Here is a 21,535-nt window from a genome sequence, read left to right on the forward strand (position 1 = left end):
AAACTGGTGAACAGCATCAACTCTCCACAAATAATAACACAATATAATGATATTTTTTGTGGGGTGGGAGGAGAATATCAGCCAATAGGAAACAATAAAGCACAAATGTTCATAAAAATTGATAACACAAAAGACTTAAATAATCCATGCTGAGATACCATGGGACACGGTTGAGCCTACCCACAGTCACCACATCACCTGGAGTTAACCGTTGGCAGTATTAGCACCATTGGGGCAAAAGTAAAGAGTCAAGGTGCAGCAGCACAGGTACCATCGGGGAACGATTGCAGAAAACATGGTTTCAGCCACACATCCAATAACAGCACTGCCTCAGTCTCTCAACATAAAAGGTCAATCAATGGGCTGTCGGGAGCGAAGGCTGAAAACATAGCTGCCAGTAAGCTGACTGACTGAAATTCTCCTGTCTTGCTCCATAAACGCAGAAGAGTTATTGTACATGACCTGCCCAGACAATGGAACTGCACTTTAAGTAAAGTCACAAAGAATGACTTAAAAACAACTGTACAGGTCCATAGCTTTGCTGTGTAACCATCTTCGAATTTTTAAAAGTTTGTTTAGGGGATATGGGCATCAGTAGCAAGGCCAACATTTATTGCCCATCTCTAATTGCCGTAAAGGTGGTGGTGAGACACCATCTTGAACCGCTGAAGTCCATGAAGTGAAGGTACTCCCACAGTGCAGATAGGTAGGGAGTTGCAGAATTTTGACCCAGCGATGATGGCTCAAATGAAGGATTGGCAATATATTTCCAAGTCAGGATGGTGTGTAACTTGGAGTGGAACTTGCAGGTGATGGTGTTCCAATGCGCCTGCTGCCCTTGTCCTTCTAGGTAGTAGAGGTCGCGGATTTGAGAGGTGGTGGTGAAGAAGCCTCGGCAAGTTGCTGCAATGCATCTTGTAGATGGTACACATCATGAATTAGGGCAGCCTCAACATCAAGACTTCCAGCAGATACAAGACAGCCACTTGGATGCAGGTGTCCAACATATACCAGCATTCCAAAACAATTATAAACTATTTAAATGTCAACATTCAAGGGAGTCACTGGAAAAAGCATACTAATCTCAAAAACATCGCCTTTAAATACCAGCCATTACCACTCCCTCAACAAACAAAGATACTTGGTGGTTGCTTGGCAGCTCTGGCTATTGATGACCTAATCTAGACACTAAGGCAGTGAGTATATATCTATATATACACACAAAGCCTGCTGTACGCCTGCATCGTTATACCCTGTATTATACACACAAGAATCACTAAAGATTTATACTCAATGTGGAAAGAGAGCCTGGAAAAAGTCACTGTCTTTTTGTTTAAATATGCACTGAAGTTACATTTTCCAAGTTTTTTTTAAATACTTTGACTGGTTCATTGCCAGGATGACTAAATAAGTCCATTATTCCAGGCTCCAACCCTTTCTTTCACATCTGCGCTCTGACAGAACTTAAAAAGCACACTCATAGTACAATAACCAATCTCTTGCCCAGCAAGATAATTAAAGATAACCAAACCCACCGGCTCCTTTTATTTATTTCCTGCAGTTACTCCGGTTTAGGTTTACAGTCAAGTGTAAGCAGCGATAGCATACTAGTGGCAGACCAGTGAGTTTTCAATAGGGTCTGATGTACACAAACCTTGTGCATGGGTGTAATTTCACACTTAATTAACTGCCAAAGTCAGTTTTCAGACAAGTTGAATCATAAGAAAACATTTGTAAATGGGCATTCCCATCACAGGACTGAACAGAGCACCATGTTTAACTATGCAGACTTCATTACAAAAATGCTGCAAAACGTAACGGAGTCTTAACTTTGCAACCTCTGTCATCAGTGGTACATTATGGGGACTCGGATACCTTCATCCTAAAATGTGAGCATCTGCAAACCCACTTAATCACGATAGAGCTACTCGGTACAGGTATCCTTAGGACACTGGGAAACATGGCATCCCACTTATCAGTGGTAGCAATCTCGCCTCAGTCAGAAGGTTGTGGGTTCAAGTCCCACTCCAGAGGCCTAAGCACATAATCAAGGCTGACACTTCATGCAGTACTGAGAGTGCTGCACTGTCGGAGGTGCCAACTTTCGGATGAGATATTGAACCGACCTCCTGTCTGTCCTCCCAGGTGGGTGTAAAAGATCACACGGCATTATTTGAAGAGCAGTGGGGAATTCTCCCAACATTCTAGCTAACTTTTATCCCTCAACCAACACATTTAAAAACACATTTATCGCATTGCAGTTTGTGGGACCTTGCTGCTTGAAAATTGGCTGCCACGTTTCTCTGTATTACAACACAGTGACTAGACTTTAAATTACTTCAGTTGGCTGCGAAGAGCTCTGGGACGTCCTGAGGTGGTGAAAGGTGCTATATAGAGGCAAGTTCCTTCCCACACTCTCACTTATGACACCTGCAACATCACATAATTTATGATTCATTTTGTGACAATTTGTGACAGCATTGGAGCAAGTACTACAAGTGCCAGAGTCCATGTTTGAAAGAACACTCATCATTTAGGTATCCACTAAAGGGCACTCCTGGAAAGCCCTGTCCCCAGTATTGGTCTCTGCTAGTATCAGGTGTTGGGATCTTACTGCAGCAAATCTGCTATCTATCCCAGTTCTGTTTGCATCATTCATAAGCAACGGATGATAAGGTTAAAGTTGAAGCAGCTTTTGGTCACTATGTACACACAGTCGACAAATCTAAGACAGCAATGCTTGAAAAGTCATTGCAGCGGGTCAAATTTAACTAAAAACATCTAGTTTTCGTACATCTCTCGTATCCACAATAGAAAAAGTCACTGTGAATATGGGTGAGGATATGCTTTCAATGGGTCTGTAGGGCACTGTTGGAAAAATATCATCATCATAGGCAGTCCCTCGAAACGAGGATGACTTTCTTCCACGCCAAAAAAGGATGAGTTCACAGGTGTTTCAATGAAGAACCTAATATTCCAGTCCCGAACTGCATATTGAAGGGTGGAAGATGCCTGTGCATGGATTTTTTAATGTGTAGTGGCCGTTGCACACCAGCCACCACACGGGCTTGACAGAGCCAGGTCTTGGTCCAGTGACAAGGATTAACCAAGACGACTGGAGACCTACTCTGCTGCACTGGCCTAGTGAGCACACGTATCGCACTGTGGGCTGACCCATGCTGCCCCAGAGCCGTCGCCCCTTCTGGCCCCGAACTCGCGCATCTCCTGCGTCCCAATCACGTCGCTCTACAATCTCTAGCCACTCCTTCGCCCCGACCTCGCCGCTCCTGCTGTATCTGCCCACGCTCCAATCACCGATCTGGACCTTGATGACGTCCCTCTTCGCTGCCGTCGCCCTCCTGCACCAGCTCGCGTTGTACCTTGCATAGAAAATAGGTGCAGGAGTAGGCCACCATTCAATATGATGGCAGATCATTCACCTCAGTACCCCTTTCCTGTTTTCTCTCCATACCCCTTGATCCCATTAGCCATAAGGGCCATATCCAACCCCCTCTTGAATATATCTAACGAACTGGCATCAACAACTCTCTGCGGAAGAGAATTCCACAGGTTAACAACTCTCTGAATGAAGAAGTTTCTCCTCATCTCAGTGCTAAATGGCTTATCCCTTATCCTTAGACTGTGACCCCTGGTTCTGGACTCCCCCAACATCGGGAACATTCTTCCTGCATCTAACCTGTCCAGTCCCGTCAGAATTTTATATGTTTCTATGAGATCCTGAGATCCCCTCTCATTCTTCTAAACTCCAGTGAATACAGGCCCAGTCGATCCAGTCTCTCCTCATAGGTCAGTCCTGCCTCCCAGGAATCAATCTGGTGAACCTTCGCTGCACTCCCTCAATAGCAAGAATGTCCTGCACCATGGCCCTGTACAGCTGCAGCAAGACCTCCCTGCTCCTCTACTCAAATCCCCTAGCTATGAAGACCAACATGCTATTTGCCTTCTTCACCGCCTGCTGCACCTGCATGCCAACCTTCAATGACTGATGTACCATGACACCCAGGTCTCGTTGCACCTCCCCTTTTCCTAATCTGCCGCCATTCAGATAATAGTCTGTCTCTCTGTTTTTGCCACCAAAGTGGATAACCTCACATTTATCCACATTATACTTCATCTGCCATGCATTTGTCCACTCACCTAACCTGTCCAAGTCACCCTGCAGCCTCTTAGCATCTTCCTCACAGCTCACACCGCCACCCAGCTTAGTGTCATCTGCAAACTTGGAGATATTACTCTCAATTCCTTCATCTAAATCATTGATGTATATTGTAAATAGCTGTGGTCCCAGCACTGAGCCCTGCGCCACCCCACTAGTCACTGCCTGCACCTTGCAGTGGTGTGCCACCACGCTGTCCATGGCCACCGCTCGCCGCTCCTTTTATGGCTCCAACCTGCCGTTGATGGAGAAATGTAACTACAGAATGTCACACCAAATCCACTGGGTGCAGAATGGGAATGCAAGATGGGGGGAAAAACAAAATCTTTACTGCAGCATTGGGAAGCACCAAAAACACCTGAATTACAATTAAGTACATCACACAAACTCTTCGAGAAAGACTGGAAAGATAGCATTGTGCAGGGCCTACTTTGTATGTTTATCAGCAGCTATCTAACTTTAGCCAACAGGGAGCAGAACAAAGGGAACCCTGTTTCTCTGGAAGAAACAATGTGGCCTCGAAATGACATGGAGTTACTAAACAGTTCATTGTCAGACAGAGGAAAGTATAAACATGCAGTGTACAGAAAGACTAAAATAGCACTTAACCTTTTATCAAGCTCCAGGACTCATTGTAAGGCAACAAATTAATACACACATATACAAACAGTAAGCTTTAGCTAAAGGTGTAGTGTTAGTCGAATCAAAAATTCGATACTTTCCACAAGTAGAGCTTCAATTGGAAGTGGTGGGGGGAGGGTAGGGCAGAAGAGGAGATAATGTTGGAAGAGAAAATGTTGGAGTCCATTATAAAGAAGCAGTAGCAGGACATTTGGAAAAACAAAATTCGGTCAGGCAGAGTCGGCATGGATTTATGAAGGGGAAGTCATGTTTGACAAATTTGCTGGAGTTCTTTGAAGATGTAACGAACAGGGTGGATAAAGGGGAACCAGTGGATGTGGTGTATTTGGACTTCCAGAAGGCATTTGACAAAGTGCACAAGATAAAAGTTCACGGGGTTGGGGGAAATATATTAGTATGGATAGAGGGTTGGCTAACTAAAAGAAAACAGAGAGTCGGGATAAATGGTTCATTCTCTGGTTGGCAACCAGTAACTAGTGGGGTGCCACAGGGATCAGTGCTGGGACCTCAGCTATTTACAATCTATATTAACGACTTGGAAGAAGGGACTGAGTGTAACATAGCCAAAGATGGGAGGAAAAGCAATGTGTGAGGAGGACACAAAAAAATCTGCAAAAGGACATAGACAGGCTAAGTGAGTGGGCAAGAACTTGGCAGATGGAGTATAATGTTGGAAAGTGTGAGGTCATGCACTTTGGCAGAAAAAAAATCAAAGAGCAAGTTATTATTTAAATGGAGAAAGATTGCAAAGTGCCGCAGTACAGCGGGACCTGGGGTACTTGTGCATGAAACACAAAAGGTTAGTACAGGTACAGCAAGTGATCAGGAAGCCCAATGGTATCTTGGCCTTTATTGCAAAGGGGATGGAGTATAAAAGCAGGGAAGTCTTGCTACAGCTATACAAGGTAATGGTGAGGCCACACCTGGAATACTGCGTGCAGTTTTGGTTTCCATATTTACGAAAGGATATACTTGCTTTGGAGGCAGTTCAGAGAAGGTTCACTAGGTTGATTCTGAGGATGGGGGGTTGACTTATGAGGAAAGGTTGAGTAAGTTGGGCCTCTGCTCATTGGAATTCAGAAGAATGAGAGGTGATCTTATCGAAATGTATAAGATTATGAGGGGGCTTGACAAGGTGAATGTTTCCACTGATGGGGGAGACTAGAACTAGAGGGCATGATCTTAGAATAAGGAGCTGCCCATTTAAAACAGAGATGAGGAGAAATTTCTTCTGAGGGTTGTTAATCTGTGGAATTCGCTGCCTCAGAGAGCTGTAGAAGTTGGGACATTGAATAAATTTAAGACAGAAATAGACATTTTCTTAAATGATAAGGGATTATGGGAGCGGGTCGGGAAGTAGACCAGAGTCCATGATCAGATCAGCCATGATTGTATTAAATGGCGGAGCAGGCTCGGGGGGCCGTATGGCCTACTCCTGTTCCTATTATGTTCTTATAATAAGGCTGAAGGTGACTGCAATCCAAACAGCCCTTCCCTTTCACCTGGGTTGCAACATAAAAGGAACATGCAGCCCACTGCACCAGAATTATTCAGCACTTGGCTGATGTACAGTCAGGGTTTTCAGTCCATTTTTAATTTAAACCACTCCCTTCTGTATATTAAACATAAATCCTCAGGGAAATCCAGCAATAAATCTTGAAACCACCTATTATATTATCAATAATCAAAACAGAAAATGCTGGAAATCTCAGCAGGTCAGGCAGCATCTGTGGAAAGAAACAGTTAATGTTTCAGATTCCAGCGTCTGCAGTATTTTGCTTTTTTTTATTATTTTACCAAACTGCTCTGGATAATAGACTGCCTCAATTAACCTTCACCCATAGACTAAATGAACACCACCACATCAATTTTGGCCATTCCAACACACAAAACCACCATGAAGCAGCATCCTTTAGGTCTCCACATGCTGTGTTTCAAAACGTTTCAGAACGACTGTTAGAATACTGCCTGACTATACTGTCCATTAGTGAAGCTGATGTATGGGTAGTATATGGGACCAAAATCAAAGAGCCTCAATGACCAAATTATAGTTTTTCCACACTGTTAAACAGTTCAAACATCCAGGTGCCCATGGCCTTGACTGATCAATATTAAAAACAGCAATGCAAACTCCTCCAGGGGCTTCTTTAATAAAAACAATGCTGTGTAGAATGGCTGCGTGTTAGAATAAGGGAATAGAATACCATATAGAAAAAGGTTTGATCCCGGATCTGAGCAGAGATACTTGAGCTCGTGTGAGGGGTGTGAAAGTGGACGGAAAATTGTCATACTTCAAAATACAGAGCACAGATTCCTGGTCCAAAGTGCGAGTGCGTGGACATCAGGCAAAGACGAGACTGGCTTGACTGGGATGTTCCCCATCACTGAATGGTCTTCCAACAATGACCATCTAGATTAACCATGAAGAATGGTTGTCTGTGAGATTTACAGGATGTTAAAAGTATACTTTGGCATCACCTTTGCATATACTGATGTACCCCTTTTCTCACTGATACTGAGTTATGCTGCCATTTGGCAAAACCAACACTTCTGGTCAGCAGAGTGGAAATCAGCTCCCCTTCTTTGTTCCTCAACCCTTGGTGGCCGTGCCTAGCATGCATTGTGTTTATACAGCACATTTTGCTTGGTTAACCCCGCTCGCAACCCCTCTTGCATCCCAATGCTTCTCCATTACAATACTGGAGTGTATCTAATGCTCATGGAACTGTACTTTGGCACAAGTCATCAAATTAGCACAGACCAGGACTGATACTGATAGCTTCTGTTCTGTATGGTTCAGTTTTATACCTAGCTGTGCAGACTGATTAATTACAATCTTACTGAGCTTAACCCTGAGGTGCTCTTGTTTAGGTTCATTTTAATTTTGCCTACTTTGTACAAACAATTCTCAAAGTTGAGGAAACTAGATCATTCCAATAATCCTTCTGCTTACAGACGGACCAAATAAATCATGGAACCAAGCAACCGGCTCCCAATTGAGTGATCGCAAGTCTGTCTCTGTTGCTCAATGTCTCTTGTCTCATTGAAGTGAATTTCTTTAGTTTTTCGTTGATCACTGGACTGATTACACAAGAAGTTTGAATGTGCACACAGTGGGAAGGGCAAAGAGTGAGCATTCATACACACACACACTCAAGAGTCTATCCAGGCAGTAGCTCCACACAGCTCAGTGAATTTACCCAGGCAGCAGCTGAGTCATACAGCCCAGACAGGTCTTGGTTCAATTCCGGGTTTCTGCCAAGTTAGCAGTCGGGACATTACAATTGGCTTCAGAGAAAGGAAAAATAAAGAAAATGACCAAGGTACTCGCTCCTGCTTGCTGACCAATGACCCCTGACGGAACTGCAGGTGTCTGACCATCAGCGAGGACAGACTTGGCCCCTGCTGTGTGACATACAGGCAAAGTTCACACATAAATAATGGCCACTTTATTTATAAAAGGTGCAGGGTGAGCAGTATAGTCAGAGCAGTTCCCCATCCAGAAGGGGAGAAAAGAACAGACAGAATTTTAAAAACACATAAATTTAAGCCACTTCATTTGGGATCTTAATCGCCCACAAAACCCCCCACCATTTATTAATAGAGGCACACCCTGCTGCATCCAGTCTGTAACTAAACAGATAGCAGCCCTGGCATTTGTGCTACAATTCTGGGGCAGCAGGTTATCGTAAAGATTTCACTTCTCACAACCAAGTGATTTATCAATGTAATCTTTCCACACAAAATAATGATATTTAAAAGCATTTAAAACCTAGTTAAAATTCCAGGCTGTTCTCGAGATCGCAGATTCAATGACTTTGAAAGCCTTATTTGGCTTCACAAAAAGAAATGGTATTTAGGAGACTAATGGCACAGGTGGGAATGTTTAATACAGATAAGGAAAGCATTAGAAAAGCCCCAGAGCACAGGAAGGGGCACAATTCAGCTAGAAGGGCAGCAGTAGCAGCTCACTGTAGCAGCCTTGATGCAAACAACTTGCTGAATCAAACACGGCAAGTTCATAGAGCCCAACCTAGTCAGCCAATGAGGCTTTTACCTTTCAACAACATATTACAAAGGCTATGGACCATATATACTTATTGTATATTTACTTAATTTTAAGGTGGCCAATAATGTACAGTGTATAAATTCAATGAATGTAACATTTACCTTCTACTCCACAGAGACTGACAGGTGAACAGTAGCTACGGCTAGATCGACATCATTCAGCTTCAGTTTGTATGTTCTTGTCCACTCAGATAGAACGGGAATGAAGCTCAAGCCTTGGAGCTTTTAGGATCCCTCCCACACAAAACACTGACATCATGCATTTCCTGTTGCTCCCAATAATCATAACTGAAACGTAGTTTTATTGTGTAAACCAGTTACCGGCATACAGCAAGATTACACCGCCCTAACTGACGGCAGGCTTAAAGATGATTCAAGTGAAACTGCTACATACCTCTGACTATTGTAGCAAAAAGCTTCAAGACCTTCAAGCTTGAAAGCTACAGGAGTTACTTGCAAAAAGAACATTTTCAAAAGTAACTCCTGTAGCTTTTTGAGGGGGTGGGAAGAAAGGAGAAATAAATCAAATCCACTTATTATATTCTCAGACCCTCCAAGAGCAATTGCTGCCCATTACTCGTGTATTATCATAATGGCCAAAAGACATTTTGGGATTCATTAGGTTATTAGCTTTAATTACAGACCTCTTATTTTCACTTGTCATTATTCATCACCCTAGCAACTATACAACACTGGAGGAAACCAGTGATTCATGGAGAAAGCCCTCTACCATTAAACCAACATCCACCACAACTTCACTTCATCACTTGACAACAGAGCTACCCGTCATAGATCCCTTTCTACCCTGGAATCTCAAACTCCGGGCCTATTCACTTGGACATAAATGCCCGCTTACTGAGTCATCTTAAGCCAGTGTCATCTTGGTTGGACAATTAGTCATATGCAAGTCTGATTAATGCTATTAAATAAATCTGAACCTACTGCACCAAACAGGAGTTACTAAGTCATCAGGATTCCCACTGGGTTAAAAGATACCTCAATCTAATTTGTAAGGAAACAAAAATATACGAATGCTAAATATTAGTCCTTTTATAATGAGCCACTTTTGTTCAGATTGACAGGAGGAGGAGCGGGGCCAAGTTGTTACTGGACCTAAACCTTTAGCCTACTTCTAATTCTGTACTTACCAGAGAATCCAGCACAAATTTTAACTTCAATTTTTATTTCATTGGAAAGCAAAGAAGCATTTATATTTGCCTCATCACTTTCTTGAGGCCTCCCAGAGCACCTCACGTCAATGAAGTATACAGTCTACTCCTGTAATTACAAAGCCCTGTTTGCATTGGAAAAAAAATCTAATTCTTAATAATTCAAGTTACTATACTTGGAATTAAAAACGTGTAGATCTTAATCAGCATCATACACAGGGAAAGCCAATTTTGACACATAGCTAGATCTCACACAAAATAAATGAGAAATGACTTTTTTTTGGTGGTGTTGATTCAGGGAATGAATATGGGCCTGGTCAAATAGTGCTCAGAGTTCCTTTATAGCCACCTGAACAGCTGCAGAGGCCTCATGTGAAAAACATTACCTAATTAAATTTTTTCTAAAGTGTACCTCCTACTGCAATCAGGAAAACTGGTGAGCTTTAATGAAACGTCCATACCCAACTCAATGACCTCACGCGATTTGGAGTATTGCATGTTCCATCATACACAACGATTAGTGACAGTGCCAAGAATCAGATATAAATCAGTCAGATATCAAAAAAGGATTCTGTACTGATCTGGAGCATTCTCTCCATCCCTGGAAAATATGCTACAATGTAATTTATGGTGGTAATTTCATCCCTGCCAACTCGTTGGCACCTTCCCAATTATATAAAGTTTTCGCAGGCAAAGCAACCAGACATACAGCTCTAGAGCGAGAGTCAATGTTGCTTGTCCAGATTACTATATGATACCCAGGTGTGATTTGGGAAGGGGTCAAGAAATTTGTTCTCAGAATTTCCATTTATCTTTTAGAGAAGCACCTAATTTATGCTCGATGTCCAACATTTGACACTAGGAATCATCGGATAAACCCACAGCTGACCACTACATAGCGCTGCTTACTGAGATACCAGGTAAAAATTCATTCTTTCCATACTTTGGCACCCCCTGGTTGAAAAGAAAGGCTTGCTAAGTCTTCTCTATTGATCCCTGGGCTTTTCTTTCTTTTATGCTCTGCTGAGTAATAAGAGTCTTTGCTTTTCTAAAGGTGCATTAGTCAGTAACTCTACTAATCCGTGACCTTCAATAGAGGACAAGTGCAAACTCCCTGTGCCACAGGATACAGGACCACACACAGGCTGCAAAGCAATATAAAGCAATGGGGCATCAACCAGATCAGGTATCAAACAACAAGATGTCCAGAGACACATTTCAACCTTAAAAGATGCCCATGTTCACTTGTAGTACGTTGTGGAGTCTGTGAGGCTATTGGCATCCGTCGACGATGTAAACTATTTACATGATATGAACTATGGTGATCCTGGGCTTTATTTTGCTGCACGTCATAGCACAAGAGAGCCAAGCTTCAGTCACTCCCGGAACAAAAATAATTCTAGGATTAAGCTTTCATTGCACACCACAAAAAAAAGTTAAATAGTAGTGCAACAGAACAGAACCCGCTCTACAGACCTGGCCACAATATCCACTGAAACCTTCAAACCAAGTGTAGTTCAAAGATCTATATTGATCAGACATGACAACTCGATGTAGAGTACAACCTCCAAGTTCAACAAGGAGAGGGGGTCTTGAGGATAAAAGGAAAGGGAGAGAAATCCCCAACCAACTTCATAAAAATAAAAATAAATTCTCACTGGAAATCTCTATTGAAATAAAAGAAAATAGTTTGTGGTTTCTTGGAAGAGACCCAAATGAGATGGACTTCAGATTATATTAAGGCTCAAAGGTCCAAATCACCACAGTGGCCTGTGCCTTAAAATTACACATTCTCCAATAACCCACTTCTACTGACTGTTGTACAGTACTGGGTTTACCAGGTCAGATAACACAAGCACGACACCTGCACTGCAAGGAAAAGATTGGAGCAGCCCAGTAAACTTTAAACGGATGGATTGGTACCAGAAAGTATGCTGCTTTACACCTTCGCAGTGTTCGAAGTCAAAAATTTGACAAAAAGGAGGGGCTGTTTGTGCTAATCCAGTTTTCCCTAACAGACAATCAGAAGCCAACATTCAAGGATCACATTTGTTGTGGTGCCACACTCAGACCCTTATTGGATTTGTGGACACAATGTCCTAAATACTTATGTTGCCAAGAGAGGAAAAAAATAAGTTTCGGATTAACATGTTCAATCCATACTCAGAGTTTTCCATCTTGAGCACATCACCCAAGGGAGAATTCTTACATCTATCAAGGGGCATCATGACTCGGCCAATGTACAACTTGGGGTTGACTGAACAACAGCATTGGTTTGGGACCAGGCCTGTTGGCACCTGTACATGAGCGAATACAGCAAAGAGAGAAATAATGCTATTCTGAAAGACAGCTGTATTCAAACCACTTCACTAAATACTGGGAATCAAATTCAAGAGTAAATGAGGTAAGAATAAACAGGCCCTGTGAAAGCCTGTACCATTACAATGCAGCTTTCTGACAACTCGCATTTCAAAGAGCCAGATATTACTCCAATCCGAAACTGGACGAAAAAGAAGTTTAACAGAAATTAATTTGAACAGTTGCAAGAAAACTGCCACTCTCATTGTGGTGCTGGAGGCACAGAGAAGACTACATGGACAAGCAGAACCATTATCTGACAAGAACGATGAAGCCACACACGTACATGTGACAGAGAACAGCTTGTGTAGCTGCTATAATCAAATCAACAGCATCTCGCCTTCGCCACTTACATTATTCAGAATCCAAGTCCATACCCAGGGGCAAAATAGACCATCAATGCATAATATTTACAACACGGATATTATCTCATATAAGCCCAGCAACTTTAGCTTTGTAGCATCTATGCAAAGAAACATTAATGGGTTTCAAGCCTATATATAGAACATACATTAATCTTACTCAATATCAGTTTGTGGCTTTTCAACAATTCCCTGGACCAAAATAAATGCAGACATCAAGTTTCTCTCCTCTCCATCTCCCCCATAAGACAAAAATACTCTCACATTTGCTGATGCTGCTCTACAAGAGACTGAGGAAAGGTTTTCTCCTCCCATTTCCATTCCCAGCCAGGGGTTTGGAGCACTCATCTTCACTTGCTGCAGACAGCTTATCCAAGGTCTGGAGCTCTCCATTTCTTTTGGGGGGGGGGGGGGGGGGGGGAAGGGAGGGGAAGAGAAGTGAACACCAGCAGCTTTTACTGATGCAGTTCTAGCTCAGATTCCAGGAGACCAGTGTCCGTGAGCTGGCTCACAACATCTACAATACCCAAATACAACTCTCTTATCCACGTGGTGGACCTGTGAGAAACTGGATGTACGAGTCTGGCACTAGGAGAAGGAAGCTAGATTCAGTAATCAGTCTCCAAATCCAAACTGTAATAGTGCCAGTTTAACGGTTGCTTTTATATCAATGTTAGTGGGGTATTTGAGGATAAGAGGTTATGGGGAGCGGGCAGGGAAGTGGAGCTGATCAGCCATGATCTTATTGAATGGCGGAGCAGGCTCGAAGGGCCGCATGGCCTACTCCTGCTCCTATTTCTTATGTTCTTATGCTCTTATTTGCACTGCCGGTTTCCAACCTGCAGGAATTGTGTGGCTAGTGCCAATCACATGTAAACCTACCTGATTTTCCACAGTTGGCATCCAGGAAGACAAGTACTTCAAGAACCGATGACACAAACACTCCGCTATAACCAATATAAAAGCTGCTTTACAGTGGCCTGCAACCTACATCTAGCACTGTGCTACCAGTTCATTGACTAGGAATAAACAATTGCCAAAGCCCATTTAAGCTTTTAAGCCATGTCTTTGGTTTACAATACAAACACTGAAGGACCTGACGTAAAGTCCGATTCAATGCCGGTGGCAGCTCCAGTACTGCAGAAGATCTCAGCGTGGGTGTGCTACGATATACAATAACAAAGCAGCTTCAGAGCACACAGTGGAAGCCCACAGCCCCTCTGATATACAAAGGGCTCCATTACAAGCAGTGTTTAACAATGTGGAATTCTACCCGTTACAACTTTTATAGTTACTGTCACTAACATTTCTCTATCGAGACCTTCATCACACCAACTGAGCTCCACTACACTCTCATTCAGAGCTTCATTGAAAATTTGCTATTCTCGGTGCATCCCCTTCTCCACACATGCCTACAGTAAGTGGCTATTTGTGTGCATGTGCCCTCGTCATGCTATAGTATTTCTAAACAGGGGTGCGGGCCAAGCACGGAAAGAGCCAGCAGTTTATTATCTGGGTAGAAGCAGAGGCAGCCTTGCTTTGTTTCCTCTCCAGGACTCATCACTGACAAGGTAAGGAAGGAAACTCCAAATCCCAGAAAGATAAGGCACCATTTCTCAGCATTTCTCATATGCTTAATTTTAGCAGTGCTTGGAGCTGGGGGATCATTTTAAATATAGCAGAAGCTTTCTGAATATGTGCTTCTCAGATTTGAAATAACTCTGTATGGGACACCAGCATTATAACTGCAGAGTTCTAAGCTAAGCTTTTGAAGTAAAAAGAAATTTCCACTGCCAGGACAGCAGTCAGTCATTAGTCTGACCGACCGAGACTTTGGAGGAAAAGGAAGTGAAAATATTTGTATCCTGGGCTCGTTCTTCCCTCGACTCACGACAGGCGCTGAATGAGAGATTGGGTATCTGGCCAGCAACTGCGCTATTCAGTCAGACCCTGCAGATTCTGCATCACGCTTAGTTTCCTTTTATAAATACAAATGTATCGCCCATCCCGTTACTGGGACAGCACTGAACCACCAGTTAGAAACACTGTGGGTTGAATTTTGGCCAAGAGTTGCTCAGTTTTTTTGGGGAATAATTTGGTTTTTCTGGCGTAACTTAAAAATCCCCATTTTCCCCAATCAATTTGCACCAGTGTAACTGAGTTAGTTACGATTTTTTTTTAGTTTAGTTTTTTTTTCTCAAAGGGGGGTGTTACCAGCCACCTACGCCAGTTCTGCCCATTTAGGCAACTTTGGCCAGCTAATAGTTACTCCAAATCTACTTAGGCCAGCGTATGTGGCCGCTTGTGAAAACCCTTGCGGAGAGTTAAAGAAATCGGCGCAGGTAGGTACATCGGCCTGGGATAGGGGCGGGAAGCAGAGAGGACCTGCCTGCACCTAAACCACCAAGCCTTACAAACCACCAAACTTTGCAAACAAAAAGTAATAAGAATTCAGTAAGAAATGTTAAAATTGAAGCAAGTCCTACCTTCATCTTCAAACTTGGCCCGGGAAAGCAGCGGGCCAGCAGATGCGGGAGGCCACTCGGCCTGGGCTAGGGGCGGGCAGGAGAACCGATAGTACTCCTGCCTGCCGATGATTTCTATCGGTTCTCCTGCCCGTGTGGCCTCTTGGTGCGATCGATCTCTTAGAAATCGCACCAGAAGGCCACTCGGCCTGGGCTAGGGGCAGGAGTGATTCAACTGGCCAGCAGCAGGGCCCACAGAGCGGCTGCAGCAAGCAAATGGAGAGGCTGGGTTCGAGGAGTTACTGCACATGCGTGGACATCGCCAGTGGACTCCACTGTGCATGTGCAGACGTCCCGGCAGTTTTCGGCGCAGAACATTGGCTCCACCCCCAACTCGACTGGCCACGCTGCGCGACTACAGGGAAGAGGCCGGACAGCGGACAAAGTGGCAACAACATTTTTCGGTGTACCTCGGAATGGAGAAAAACGGCGCAAATCCGGTAAGTGCGCCGAAAACCGGCTGGGCCAAAATTGAGGCCACAGTCTGCAAACCATCCTGGCAGCAAGTCAGAATTTTCACCTTATTTGATACTAGCTGCTGATTAATATTGGGCAAGTAATTAGCAAGCGGAAGTCCTGCTACAACTGTACAGGGTATTGGTGAGACCACACCAAGAGTACTGCGTATAGTTTTGGTTTCCTTATTTAAGGAGGGATATACTTGCATTGGAGGCAGTTCAGAGAAGGTTCACTAGGTTGATTCCCGAGATGAAGGGGTTAACTTATGAAGAAAGGTTGAGCAGGTTGGGCCTATACTCATTGGAGTTTAGAAGAATGAGAGGTGAACTTATTGAAACATATAAAATACTGAGGGGGCTCAACAAGGTAGATGCAGAGAGGATGTTTCCACTCGTGGGGGAATCTAGAACTCGGGAGCATAGTTTCAGAATAAGGGGTCGCCCATTTAGAACTGAGATGAGGAGGAATTTCTTCTCTTAGAGGGTTGCAAATCTGTGGAATTCTCTGCCCCAGAGAGCTGTGGAGGTTGGGTCACTGAATATATTTAAAATGGAGATAGACAGGTCTTTGAACAATAAGGGAGGGAAGGGTTATGGGGAGCGTCCAGGGAAGTGGACCTTCGCTCAAGATCAGATCAGCCATGATATTATTAAATGGCGGAGTAGGCTCAAGGGGCCAAATGGCCTACTCCTGCTCCTATTTCTTATGAGGAAAAAAAAAATTTACGCACCGAGTTGTTGCAATCTGGAATGCACTGCCTGAAAGAATGGTGGAAGCAGATTCAATAGTAACTTTCAAAAGGTAATTGGATAAATACCTGAAGGGAAAAAAGTTGCAGAGCTATAGGGAAAGAGCAGGAGAGTGGGATTAATTGGATAGCTCTACCAAACAGATACGATGGGCCGAATGGCCTCCTCCTGTGCTGTATCAATCTATGATATTAAGCCAAGGTGCTGCCCATCTATTCCTTTGGCTCAGGTAGCATTGTTTGAAGGAGAGTGTGGGCCCACAGTCCTCTCTCCCCCAACCCCCAACCACAGATTAACTGATCACTCATTTCATTATTGTTTGTGTGACCTTACTGTGTACAAACACTGTTGCAATTGCCTCTCCGGCTCTCTTTCCTCTTAAGACAGTCCTTAAAACCTACCTCCTTGACCAAGTTTTTGATCACCTATCCTAATGTCTCCTTCTTTGGCTCGGTGTCAATTTATTTGTGTGATTATGCTCATGTGAATCGCTTCGGGATGTCTTACTGCATTAAATGCGCTATATAAATGCAAGTTGTTTTTATGTTTGCTTCTCAACAGCAATTGCACTCTCTTTCTATATATTGCTACAACAAAGATCTCTCACAAGATTCAATACCCTCAGAATTTAAACCCATCTAGTGGTTCCCCCCACATGCCAGAACAAGTTTTGTTTGTAAGGCAGGAGATTGTTTTTCAAATGCTTAGAGAGCTTAGTGTAACACAACACTACAGTTCTCAGAATCTAAGTTATTGAAGTAATTTCACTGACAGGACACTAAGTTAAAATGTCATTGCATGGTTAGGATGACACAATTCCTGGTGTTCTTTGGGTTAATGATTCTCTCCTGACTGATCCAATTTCAACTACAATGATTAGAAACTGGAAAAAAGGCCATTATATTGCAATTGAATTTTTGCGCAGACCCTTACACCAGAATCCAACAGAAAAAAATTTAAGAGCTTTAGCATGTAGGATATGATCTATGGCCATTAGATAATCATTAACTGCAGCTATTTACTAATACTACTGTACCCTCCAGGATAAAGGTGATTTAAAACATAACTTTGATAGGTGGGCCATGATTCACCCAGTATTGGAATTCTATTATTGTCCACATTATTAAAGAGATTATAAACCGTATTACACACAGCAGTCTGTAAGACTATCTGGATTATAGTTACAGGAACTACAAGTCCATCCACTGTTAGTCATGATATACGTAATACACTCCGATGATTTAATATTAATCACACCTGCAGCATCACTGGGCAATTAATGCCTTCTTTGCATGGTTAGTATTGGTGAAAAACTTGAAAACAGTGCAAATAGAGTTAGGCTATGTGCTCGTAGAGTTTACGCAGCTGAATGTTATTCACACAGACACACGCACACCCATAGCTGTGTGCCATTCGACATTCTAGTGCAGAAATCATTACAGAAAGCTACATCACTTTTACTCTCCAGTGAAGGACATTCCCTCAGGTCCCTCGCCTTGCATCACTCCATCAAGCAGGTGAAATGTGCTTCTGCGGCCAGAAGCATAGTTCTGGGCCACTAACAAAGCCACGTTGCCTACATAACAAGGCCACTTTTCCCACATAACAACCGTCCAGTATTCCAATTCCATAACCTCCGTGTGCAACACAAGACGGAATCGAATCCTAAGGAGGGTGGGAGGGGGTGGGAAACTGGATAAGAGAAGAAACAAAAACACTTGTGTACTTCGTGACAATAGGTATTCGTCCAAAACACAGCATCTTGTTGTATGTTGATGTTCGTGTCATACAACACCTCTGGTCAATTTTTATTAATTGGTGGGGGAAGGTGAAAAAAGGGCCTTTGTAACTTCACAATTTTAAATCCAAATAAGTATTTTTTTCTATTTTTCAAAATGAGGATAAAAGTTTTCTTCCTCCAAAATTTCCATGGGACACGATTGAACTAGTGCAGAGTCTGTACAAACCTGAAGTTTCCACACATGTTCATCGGGAACACAAAAACAGCCAATTAATTTTCTGGAGTTACTGACCAACCATAATACACTAGTATAGAGCAGAATTGAATCTCAACTACAGAGCCTGTCTGGAATCCTGAATCTTCAAAGGCAGATAAGAATGACAGCCGTTTAGATTCTGGAAAGAAGTGGTTACGAGCCTGGACCGATAATGAACCAAGATCCCTCGAGCTAGTTAGTGCAAGGAGTTGAAATTGGTCTGGTACCAGCAGCGCTCCTAAAAAGAACACCAAGAACAAGAAAAAAAATACTCAGGCATCAAGGTCATGCCTTCCACAAACCTTGTACATTCTACCTCATTCGTTTAATCTACTGAGGGACAGTAATTCATGAATAAATCCCCAATCGAGCAAAACTCTAGAATACTGATCCAATGCCGCTGGTGTACTCTGGCCGCCTCAGTATTAAACAAGAAATCTGAAAAGATTTTCATGTATGTAGCACCCAGAAGATTCTTCTAACACTTTCTCACAGCTTCTCCCCCCTGCCCCTGAAGGTGAAGGTGCTGACTCTTGCAAGGTTGTGCTTCCATAGTCGCCAACAGGACTCTGATACCTTTCCCAATTAACCACACTTCAAGCATTAGTCTAAACAGTAAGCTTCTGTGGGCTATTCAACTATGAAGGGCACAGCCACGCTCAGTCCTGTTCGACACGCACCGGCTTTCCAGCAGGAGTAACTTGGCAGTACACAGCAGCAGAAGCCCTAGATGAACTGACCACTTCATGGCACTTAGGCCAATTATAAAATAATTATATCTCAGTTCGACGCTCTAGGCATTTAAATTTGGAACGGGGAAACACAGAAAATAGATGCAGGAGTAGGCCATTCGGCCATTCGAGCCTGCACCACCATTCAATATGATCATGGCTGATCATGCAACTTCAGTACCCCATTCCTGCTTTCTCTCCATACCCCTTGATCCCTTTAGCCATAAGGACCACATCTAACTCCCTTTTGAATATATCTAACAAACTGGTCTCAACAACTTTCTGCGATAAAGATTTCCAATGGTTCACAACTCTTGAGTGAAGAAGTTTCTCCTCATCTTGGTCCTAAATGGCTTACTCCTTATCCTAAGTCTGTGACCCCTGGTTCTGGACTTCCCCAACATCGGGAACATTTTTCCTGCTTCTAATCCCATCAGAATTTTATATGTTTCTATGAGATCCCCTCTCATTCTTCTAAATTCCAGTGAATATAAGCCTAGTCGATCCAGTCTTTCTTTATATGTCAGTCCTGCCATCCCAGTAATCAGTCTGGTGAACCTTCGCTGCACTCCCTCAATAGCAAGAATATCCTTTCTCAGATTAGGAGACCAATATTCAAGGTGTGGTCTCACCAAGGCCCTGTACAACTGCAGCAAGACCTCCCTGCTCCTATACTCAAATCCTCTCACTATGAAGGCCAACATGCCATTTGACTTCTTCACCGCCTGCTGTACCTGCATGCCAACTTTCAATGACTGATGTACCATGACACCCAGGTCTCATTGCACCTCTCCTTTTCCTAATCTGTTACCATTCAGATAATATTCTGCCTTCCTGTTTTGCCACCAAAGTGGATAACCTCCCATTTATTACAATATACTACATCTGCCATGCATTTGCCCACTCACCTAACCTGTCCAAGTCACCCTGCTGCCTCTTAGCATCCTCCTCACAGTTCACACTGCCTCTCAGCTTAGTGTCATCTGCAAACTTGGAGATATTACATTCAATTCCTTCGTCCAAATCATTGATGTATATTGTAAATAGCTGGGGGCCCAGCACTGAACCTTGCGGTACATCACTAGTCACTGCCTGCCATTCTGAAAAGGACTCGTTTATTCCTACTCTTCGCTTCCTGTCTGCCAACCAGTTCTCTATCCACATCAATACACTACCCCCAGTACCATGTGCTTTAATTTTGCACACTAATCTCTTGTGTGGGACCTTGTCAAAAGCCTTTTGAAAGTCCAAATACACCACATCCACTGGTTCTCTCTTGTCCACTCTGCTAGTTACATCCTCAAAAAATTCTAGAAGATTTGTCAAGCATGATTTCCCTTTCATAAATCCATGCTGACTTGGACCGATCCTGTCACTGCTTTCCAAATGCGCTGCTATTACGTCTTTAATAATTGATTCCAACATTTTCCCCACTACCGATGTCAGGCTAACCGGTCTATAATTCCCTGCTTTCTCTCTCCCTCCTTTTTTACAATGTGGGGTTACATTAGCTACCCTCCAATTCATAGGAACTAATCCAGAGTCTATAAAATGTTGGAAAATGACCACCAATGCATCCACTATTTCTAGGGCCACTTCCTTAAGTACTCTGGGATGCAGACTATCAGGCCCTGGGGATTTATCGGCCTTCAATCCCATCAATTTCCCTAACACAATTTCCTGATTAATAAGGATTTTCTTCAGTTCCTCCTTCTCGCTAGACCCTCGGTCCCCTAGTATTTCCAGAAGGTTATTTGTGTTTTCCTTAGTGAAGAGAGAACCAAAATATTTGTTCAATTGGTCTGCCATTTCTTTGTTCCCCATTATAAATTAATCTGATTCTGACTGCAAGGGACCTACATTTGTCTTCACTAATCGTTTTCTCTTCACATATCTATAGATGTTTTTGCAGTCCGTTTTTATGTTCCCTGCAAGCTTACTCTATTTTCCCCCTCCTAATTAAACCCTTTGTCCTCCTCTGCTGAATTCTAAATTTCTCCCAGTCTTCCGGTTTGCTGCTTTTTCTGGCCAATTTATATGCCTCTTCCTTGAATTTAACGCTATCCCTTATTTCCCTTGGTAGCCACGGTTGAGCCACCTTCCTCGTTTTATTTTTACACCAGACAGGGATGTACATTTGTTGAAGCTCATCCATGTGATCTTTAAATGTCTATCATTGCCTATCCACCGTCAATTCTTTAAGTATCATTCACCAGTCTATCCAAACCAATTCATGTCTCATACCATCGAAGTTACCTTTCTTTAAGTTCAGGACCCTAGTCTCTGAATTAACCGTGT

General features: G+C 43.1%; 1 protein-coding gene across 5 annotated transcripts in view; it reads right to left on the minus strand.

Moving 5' to 3' along the window:
* The window catches only part of LOC139255166 (rho family-interacting cell polarization regulator 1-like), a 173,328-nt gene that overhangs the window by 92,401 nt on the left and 59,392 nt on the right, over window positions 1-21,535 (minus strand). The window contains exon 1 of one of the 5 annotated variants that reach the window (XM_070873886.1): window positions 11,280-11,301. The exons of 2 other annotated variants lie outside the window; for them this stretch is intronic. The gene's annotated coding sequence lies outside the window, so the exon portion shown is untranslated. Of the gene's footprint in view, window positions 1-198; window positions 213-8,989; window positions 9,097-11,279; window positions 11,302-21,535 lie in introns of those variants that run through there. 2 more of the 5 variants (XM_070873885.1, XM_070873882.1) reach the window with 2 other exon arrangements.

This window comes from Pristiophorus japonicus, unplaced genomic scaffold (assembly GCF_044704955.1).
Source record: "Pristiophorus japonicus isolate sPriJap1 unplaced genomic scaffold, sPriJap1.hap1 HAP1_SCAFFOLD_589, whole genome shotgun sequence".
Classification (NCBI taxonomy): domain Eukaryota; kingdom Metazoa; phylum Chordata; class Chondrichthyes; family Pristiophoridae; genus Pristiophorus; species Pristiophorus japonicus.